At 40.6% G+C, this 10000-nt stretch overlaps 1 protein-coding gene across 1 annotated transcript in view; it reads right to left on the bottom strand.

The window, feature by feature from the left end:
- brsk2a (BR serine/threonine kinase 2a) overlaps positions 1 to 10000 on the bottom strand; it is a 506659-nt gene that overhangs the window by 460512 nt on the left and 36147 nt on the right. The window lies entirely within an intron of this gene.

The raw sequence follows: 10000 nt of genomic DNA, 5'->3' as shown, positions 1-10000 counted from the left end.
GCTAGCAACTTACCTTGGCTCCTTGCTGCACTCGTGTAACAACGTGGTCAGCCTGCCACGCAGTCTCCTCGTGGAGTGCAATGTAATCGGCCATAATCGGCGTCAAAAAATGCCGATTGTTATGAAAACTTGAAATCGGCCACATTAATCAGTCGATCTCTAGTAACAGTCAGTATCTGGTGTGGCCACCAGCTGCATTAAGTACTGCAGTGCACTCCTCCTCATGGACTGCACCAGATTTGCAGGTTCTTGCTGTGAGATGTTACCACACTCTTCCACCAAGGCACCTGCAAGTTCCCAGACATTTCTGGGGGGTATGGCCCTGGCCCTAGCCCTCACGCTCCGATCCAACAGGTCCCAGACGTGCTCAATGGGATTGAGGTCCGGGCTCCTCGCTGGCCATGGCAGAACACTGACATTCCTGTCTTGCAGGAAATCACGCACAGAACGAGCAGTATGGCTGGTGGCATTGTCATGCTGGAGGGTCATGTCAGGAAGAGCCTGCAGGAAGGGTACCACATGAGGAAGGAGGATGTCTTCCCTGTAACACACAGCGTTGAGATTGCCTGTAATGACAACAAGCTCAGTCCAATGATGCTGTGACAGACCACCCCAGACCATGACGGACCCTCCACCTCGATCCCGCTCCAGAGCACAGGCCTCGGTGTAACTCTCATTCCTTCGATGATAAAATCTGACCATCACCCCCGGTGAGACAAAACCGCGACTCATCAGTGAAGAGCACTTTTTGCCATTAATGTCTGGTCCAGCGACGGTGGGTTTGTGCCCATAGGCAACATAGTTGCCGGTGATGTCTAGTGAGTACCTGCCGTACAACAGGCCTACAAGCCCTCAGTCCAGCCTCTCAGCCTATTGCGGACAGTGTGAGCACTGATGGAGGAATTGTGCGTTCCTGGTGTAACTCGGGCAGTTGTTGTTGCCATCCTGTACCTGTCCCGCAGGTGTGATGTTCGGATGTACCGATCCTGTGCAGGTGTTGTTACACGTGGTCTGCCACTGCGAGGACGATCAGCTGTCCGTCCTGTCTCCATGTAGCGCTGTCTTAGGCGTCTCACAGTATGGACATTGCAATGCATTGCCCTGGCCACATCTGCAGTCCTTGTGCCTCCTTGCAGCATTCCTAAGGCACGTTCACAGAGATGAACAGGGACCCTGGGCAACTTTGTTTTGGTGTTTTTCAGAGTCAGTAGAAATAACTATTTAGTGTCCTAAGTTTTCATAACTGTGACCTTAATTGTATACTGTCTGTAAGCTGTTAGTGTCTTAACGACCGTTCTACAGGTGCATGTTCATTAATTGTTTATGGTTCATTGAACAAGCATGGGAAACAGTGTTTAAACCCTTTACAATGAAGGTGCGCAAAGTTATTTGGATTTTTACGAATTATCTTTGAAAGACAGGGTCCTGAAAAAGGGACGTTTCTTTTTTTGCTGAGTTTAGTAATCCAAAAAGTGTTAAAAAACTAAATATATTTTAGATTTTAGATTCTTCAAAGTAGCCACCCTTTGCTTTGATAATAGGTTTGCACACTCTTATTCTACTATGTAGAAAATAAAGAAAAACCCTTGAATGAGTAGGTGTGTCCAAACTTTTCACTGGTACTGTATATTTGCAAAAACAAGATATGGGGATTGGAAGTGATGCAGACAATTACATTGATGGAAGCTACAATATATCTGCAATATTAAAGCAGATCTACACACACAAAAAAAAAGTTATACATTTTAAAAACATTACAATACATTCATAACAGATTTCACAACATACTAAGTGTGTGCCCTCAGGCTTGTATTCTACTACCACATATCAATAACACAAAATCCATGCATACATGTGTGTATAGTGAGAATATTATCGTGTGTTTGTATGCATGTGTCTATGTTTGCGTTGCTTCACAGTCCCTGCTTTGCATAAGGTTTATTTTTAACTGCATTTTAAATCAAATTTCCCTGCTGGATTAGAGTTTCATGTAGGCATGGCTCAATGTAGTACTGTGCACCGCCCATAGTCTGTTATGGACTTGGGGACTGTGAAGAGACCTCTGGTTGTATGTCTTGTGGGGTATGCATGGGTGTCCGAGCTGTGTGCCAGTAGTTCAAACAGACAGCTCAATGCATTCAACATGTAAATACCTCTCATAAATACAAGTAGTGATGATCAAATCAAATCAAATTTATTTATATAGCCCTTCGTACATCAGCTGAAATCTCAAAGTGCTGTACAGAAACCCAGCCTAAAACGCCAAACAGCAAGCAATGCATGTGAAAGAAGCACGTGGAGGAGAGATGATGTCAATCTCTCCTCCACTTTGAGCCAGGAGACATTAACATGCATATTACTAATGTCAGCTCTCTGTGTACATCCAAGGGCCAGCTGTGCTGCCCTGTTCTGATCTAATTGCAATTTTCCTAAGTCCCTCTGTGGAACCTGACCACACGACTGAACAGTAGTTCAGGTGAGACAAAACTAGGGCCTATAGGACCTTCCTTGTTGATAGTGCTGTTAAGAAAGCAAAGCATCACTTTATTATAGACATACTTCTCCCCATCCTAGCAACTGTTGTATCAACATGTTTGACCATGACAGTTTACAATCCAGGAATACTCCAAGCAGTTTAGTCTCCTCAACTTGCTCAATTTCCACATAATTCATTTTGAGGTTTAGGGTTTAGTGAATGACTTGTCCCAAATACAACACTTTTAGTTTTTGAAATATTTTGGACTAACTTATTCTTTGCCACCCATTCTGAAATGAACTGCAGCTCTTTGTTAAGTGTTGCTGTCATTTCAGTCACTGTGGTAGATGTAAATTGAAGATGTGGCAAGATCGTCCACTATTATCCTCAATAATTTTCCATCCAAGTTGTCAGACACCGGAGGCTTGTCATTGTTGATAGACAATAATAATGTTTTACTTACAGAATTCAACATTACAATGCTTGTCTTTCATAATTTGGTTAGATATACTTGGATGTGTAGTGTCAGTGTTTTTTGCTGGCATGTCATGCCTAAGTGTGCTAATCTTGTTAATGAATTAATCATAAAAGTAGTTTGCAGTATCAGTGGGTTTTGTGATTAAATTCATTTGCCTTTTTGCCCAAAATATAATTTAAGCTGCTCCAAGACTTTTTACTATCATTCTGTGTCATTTATCTTTATTTCATACTGTAGTTTCTTCTTTTTATTCAGTTTAGTCACGATTTCTCAAATTGCAGTACGTTTGCTGATCGGTTCATCCCTCTCAACTGTACAATTTTTCAATTCCTCATCAATCCACAGGGAGTTAACCGTTTTTACAGTCATTTTCTTAAAGGGTGCATGCTCATTAGTGACTGCGATAAGCAATTTCATAAATGTGTCAAGTGCAGCGTCTGGTTAGTAGTCTTTACACACCACGGACCAACACATATTATTCACATAAACAACATAGGAATCACTACAAAAAGTATTGTATGACCTCTTATACACAATATTAGGCCCAGCATTTTCCTAGGTATGGCTGATATATTGTGATCACTGCAGCTGATGGATTTGGATACTGCTTTCAAACAAATTTCTGTAGCATTACTAAAGATATGATCAATGCATGTTGATGATTTCATTCATGTACTGTTTGTAACTACCCTGGTAGGTTGATTGATAACCTGAACCAGGTTGCAGGCACTAGTTACAGTTTGATGCTTTCTCTTGAGTGGGCAGCCGGAAGAAAGCCAGTCAATATTTAAACCACCCATGAAATATCTCTCTATTGATATCACATACATTATCAAGCATTTCACACACTATCCAGATTCTGACTGTTAGCACGTTGTGGTATATAGCAGCTTCCCACCAGAATGGGCTTTAGGTGAGGCAGAAGAACCTGTAGCCATAGTACTTCAACAGTATTTAACATGAGATCCTCTCTAAACTTTACAGGAATGAGGTTCTGAATAAAAAAGTCACACCTCCACCTTTGGAACTTCTGTATATTTTATACAGTTCCTTGCAAAAGTATTCACCCCCTTGGCATTTTTCCTATTTCGTTTCATTACAACCTGTAATTTAATTTTAATTTCATGTAATGGACATACACAAAATAGTCCAAATTGGTGAAGTGAAAAAAATTACGGAAAAGTGGTGCGTGCATATGTATTCACCCCTTTTGCTATGAATCCCCTAAATAAGATCTGGTGCAACCAATTACCTTAAGAAGTCACATAATTAGTTAAATAAAGTCCACCTGTGTGCAATCTAAGTGTCACATAATCTGTCACATGATCTCAGTGTATATATACACACCTGTTCTGAAAGGCCCCAGAGTCTGCAATTCCACTAAGCAAGGGTCACCACCAAGCAAGCGGCACTTTGAAGACCAAGGAGCTCTCCAAACAGGTCAGGGACAAAGTTGTGGAGAAGTACAGATCAGGGTTGGGTTATAAAAAAATATCAGAAACTTTGAACATCCCACTGACCACCGTTAAATCCATTATTAAAAATTTGAAAGAATATAGCACCACAACAAACCTGCCAAGAGAGGGCCACCCACCAAAACTCACGGACCAGGCAAGGAGGGCATTAATCAGAGAGGCAACAAAGAGAACCCTTAATAAGGAGCTGCAAAGCGCCACAGCGGAGATTGGAGTATCTGTCCATAGGACCACTAAGTCGTACACTCCACAGAGCTGGACTTTACGAAAGAGTGGCCAGAAAAAAGCCATTGCTTAAAGAAAAAAATAAGCAAACACATTTGGTGTTTGCCAAAAAGCATGTGGGAGACTCCCCAAACATATGGAAGAAGGTACTCTTGTCAGATGAGACTAAAATTGAGCTTTTTGGCCATCAAGGAAAACGCTACGTCTGGCGCAAACCCAACACCTCTCATCACCCCATCACCACAGTTAAGCATGGTGGTGGCAGCATTATGCTCTGAGGATGTTTTTCATCGGCAGGGACTGGGAAACTGGTCAGAATTAAAGGATGGCGCTACATACAGGGACATTCTTGAGGGAAACCTGTTTCAGTCTTTCAGAGATTTGAGACTGGGATGGAGGTTCCCAGTGGCTAGATGTGCCAAGCTTATAGAGATATACCCCAAGAAACTTGTAGCTGCAATTGCTGCAAAAGTTGGCTCTACAAAGTATTGACTTTTGGGGGGGGGGGTGAATAGTTATGGTACGCACGAATAGTTATGCATGCTCAAGTTCATTTTTTTTGTCTTATTTCTTCTTTGTTTCACAATAAATAAAAATAAATAATCTTCAATGTGGTAGGCATGTTGTGTAAATCAAATGATACAAACCCCCCAAAAATCTATTTTAATTCCAGGTTGTAGACATCAAAATAGGAAAAATGCAAAGGAGGGTGAATACTTTCGCAAGGCACGGTAGGTATTATCTAAGTGAGTTTCAGAGATTGTCAAAATATGAATGCAATCTGTTACTAGAAAATTATTGATTTCATGAACCTTGTTTCTTAAGCTACATATGTTAACGTGGGCTATTTTTTAACACGTTTCTGGGATGCGTGCTTGCTAAGCTTCCCAGTAAAGCAAGAAAAACAGAGGTAGACATGCTCAGGTTTTTTTTCGTAGTGCAGGGTGAGCTGCACACAGTGAACTTCCAACTAGGGCACACCACCTCAGTGCTAACAGTTTTACTCTGGTTCATAGGCATATGATTACTGAATACAATAGTTGTAGGATCAGCAGAGGCATTCAGGGCAGTAAGAGGGGCATACATTTGGTTTCTTACTTTGTCTTCCAACGCCCCTAAGCTTTTTTTGCTGAAGCATTATGACAACTCAGTGACACAATGGTAGGGATTAAATGAACTGGGCTTGGGTCATTGATAAGTAATTGTCTCAATGCAGCCTTAATTAACCTGTTATGGATAGGGGGCAGTATTTTCACGGTCGGATAAAAAACATACCCGATTTAATCTGATTATTACTCCTGCCCAGAAACTAGAATATGCATATAATTATTAGCTTTGGACAGAAAACACTCCAAAGTTTCTAAAACTGTTTGAATGGTGTCTGTGAGTATAACAGAATTCATTTGGCAGGCCAAAACCTGAGAAGATTCTGTACAGGAAGTACCCTGTCTGATCATTTCTTGCCCTTCTTGATTATCTCTATCCATTACAGAGGATCTCTGCTGTTACGTGACACTTCCTATGGCTCCCATGGGATCTCAGAAGGCGGCAAAAAGCTGAATCGTGGCTTTGCAGGCTCTGGCTGAAAAACATTAGCGCGTTTGGATAGTGGCCAGTAACAGTACTATGAGACTCAGGCTCGTGCACGAGAGGATAGCATGCTTTTATTTTCTCTCTCTTTGTACGTTTACACGCTTTGCCGGTCGGAATATTATCGCTTTTTTACGAGAAAAGTGGCATAAAAATTGATTTTAAACAGCGGTTGACATGCTTCGAAGTACGGTAATGGAATATTTAGAAATCTTTTGTCACGAAATGCGCCATGCTCGTGACCCTTATTTACACTTCGGATAGTGTCTTGAACGCACAAACAAAACGCCGCCGTTTGGATATAACTATGGATTATTTTGGACCAAAGCAACATTTGTTATTGAAGTAGCAGTCCTGGGAGTGCATTCTGACGAAGAACACCAAAGGTAATCAAACTTTTCTAATAGTAAATCGGAGTTTGGTGAAGGCTAAACTTGCTGGGTGTCTAAATAGCTAGCCCTGTGATGCCGGGCTATCTACTGAGAATATTGCAAAATGTGCTTTCACCGAAAAGCTATTTTAAAATCGGACATAGAGTGCATAGAGGAGTTCTGTATCTATAATTCTTAAAATAATTGTTATGTTTTTTTTAACGTTTATCGTGAGTAATTTAGTAAATTCACCGGATGTATGCTAGTTCTGAACGTCACATGCTAATGTAAAAATGCTGGTTTTTGATATAAATATGAACTTGATTGAACAAAACATGCATGCATTGTATAACATAATGTCCTAGGGTTGTCATCTGATGAAGATCATCAAAGGTTAGTGCTGCATTTAGCTGTGGTTTTGTTTTTTGTGACATTATATGCTAGCTTGAAAAATGTGTGTGATTATTTCTGGCTGGGTACTCTGCTGACATAATCTAATGTTTTGCTTTCGTTGTAAAGCCTTTTTGAAATCGGACAGTGTGGTTAGATTAATGAGAGTCTTGTCTTTAAAATGCTGTAAAATAGTCATATGTTTGAGAAATTGAAGTAATAGCATTTCTAAGGTATTTGAATAATGCGCCACGGGATTCAACTGGCTGTTGAGTAGGTGGAGGTTAAACAGCTTGGACAATTCCAGAAAATGATGTCATGGCTTTAGAAGCTTCTGATAGGCTAAGTGATATAATTTGAGTCAATTGGAGGTGTACCTGTGGATCTATTTCAAGGTCTACCTTCAAACTCAGTGCCTCTTTGCTTGACATCATGGGAAAATCTAAAGAAATCAGCCAAGAACTCAGAAAAAAAATGGTAGACCTCCACAAGTCTGGTTCATCCTTGGAAGCAATTTCCAAATGCCTGAAGGTACAACGTTCATCTGTACAAACAATAGAATGCAAGTATAAATACCATGGGAACACGCAGCCGTCATACTGCTCAGTAAGGAGACGCAATCTGTCTCCCAGAGATGAACGTACTTTGGTGCGAAAAGTGCAAATCAATCCCAGAACAACAGCAAAGAACCTTGTGAAGATGCTAAAATACTTCAACTAATGATTGCTAATGGATACATGATCATGTCCTGGTCATGGACTCCTTCATAAGAAAAGTTACAACTTAGATCATGCTGCAGGGTATTGTGTTTTACAATATTTTTTAGCACATTTCAGTGCTGTTTTGTGTTAGGAAAACATTGCACCATGAGAGTAAGGCAATGTGAGACACTACCATCTCAGCCCCAGCCCTGGTCTGAATATGTATGTATTCAGTATGTACAGTTGAAGTTGGAAGTTTACATACACTTAGGTTGGAGTCATTAAAGCTCGTTTTTCAACCACTCCACACATTTCTTGTTAACAAACTATAGCTTTGGCAAGTCGGTTAGGACAACTACTTTGTGCATGACACAAGTCATTTTCCAACAATTGTTTACAGACAGATTATTTCACTTATTATTCACTGTATCACAATTCCAGTGGGTCAGAAGTTTACATACACTAAGTTGACTGTGCCTTTTAAACAGATGAATGTACTTTGGTGCAAAAAGTGCAAATCAATCCCAGAACAACAGCAAAAGACCTTGTGAAGATGCTGGAGGAAACAGGTACAAAAGTATCTTTATCCACAGTAAAATGAGTCCCTATATCGACATAGCCTAAAAGGCCGCTCTGTAAGGAAGAAGCCACTGCTCCAAAACCGCCATAAAAAAGCCAGACTACAGTTTGCAACTGCACATGGGGACAAAGATCGTACTTTTTGGAGAAATGTCCTCTGGTCTGATGAAACAAAAATAGAACTGTTTGGCCATATTGACCATCGTTATGTTTGGAGGAAAAAGGGGCAGGCTTGCAAGCCGAAGAACACCATCCCAACCGTGAAGCACGGGGGTGGCAGCATCATGTTGTGGGGGTGCTTTGCTGCAGGAGGGATTGGTGCACTTTACAAAATAGTGGGCATCATAAGGATCGAAAATGATGTGGACATATTGAAGCAACATCTCAAGACATCAGGAAAGAAGTTAAAGCTTGGTCACAAATGGGTCTTCAAAATGGACAATGACCCCAAGCAAATTTCCAAAGTTGCGGCAAAATGGCTTAAGGACAACAAAGTCAAGGTATTGGAGTGGCCATCACAAAGCCCTGACCTCAATCCTATATAAAATGTGTGGGCAGAACTGAAAAAGCGTGTGCGGGCAAGGAGGCCCACAAGCCTGACTCAGTTAAACCAGCTCTGTCAGGAGGAATGGGCCAAAATTCACCCAACTTATTTTGGGAAGCTTGTGGAAGGCTACGTGAAACGTTTGACCCAAGTTAAACCATTTAAAACCTGTTGGGGACCCCTTCCCGCTCTAATCCCGGTATTGGGATTTATTGTCAAGAGACCATGGCGGGAAATTCAAAACTGCAAGAATCTAATAATTTCAATTTCTCAAACAATCAACTATTTTTCACCATTTGAAAGATAAACATCTCCTAAATCCAACCACATTGTCCGATTTCAAAGAGGCTTTACGGCGAAAGCATAAAGTTAGGTTATGTTAGGAGAGTACATTGAAAATAGCTGTGTGTAATGTTTTGTCAATTCAAAGACAGGCGTCACCAAAAGCAGATAACCAGCTAAAATTATGCACTAACCTTTGACAATCTTCATCAGATGACACTCATAGGACATTATGTTATACAATACATGCATTTTTTGTTCCATCAAGTTCATATTTATATCCAAAAACAGCATTTTACAGAGGCGGTGAAAATCAGAATTTTTTTCCCCTCAAATGCTTCCGGTGGATCAGCGTTACAATTTACAAAATTACTATTCGAAAACATTGGTAAATTATAATATTGTCATTCAAAGAATTATTGATTAACATCTCGTAAATGCTACCACATTGCCAGATTTCAAAATAACTTTACTGGGAAAATCACACTTTGCAATAAACGGGGTACTATGCTAAGAACAATAGGTTAGGATATACAGGTTAGCACCATCTAATATCAATAATACTATTGTCAATAATCCCTTACCTTTGATTATCTCCATCAGAAGGCACTTCCAGGCATCCCAGGTCCACAACAAATGTGGTTTCTTTCGACAAAGTTCATAATTTATGTCCAAATAACTCCAAGTTGTTCCATGTTGTTAGAGCTTCGGTAGGCTACTCAAAAGTAGGGGGGGGGGGGGGGGAGTCCCGACAAAAGGTTAAAAAAAAAAAATCTTTTTACGTTCGTTCTAACATGTCAAACGTTGTTTAGCATCAATCTTTAGGGCCATTTTTTATGTGAAACATCAGTAATATTTCAACCCGACCTCTCCTGTCTTGAAAAACGTT

Source organism: Salmo trutta, chromosome 7 (assembly GCF_901001165.1).
Source record: "Salmo trutta chromosome 7, fSalTru1.1, whole genome shotgun sequence".
In the NCBI taxonomy this organism is placed as follows: domain Eukaryota; kingdom Metazoa; phylum Chordata; class Actinopteri; order Salmoniformes; family Salmonidae; genus Salmo; species Salmo trutta.
This window is presented reverse-complemented; position numbering and strand designations above follow the sequence as displayed.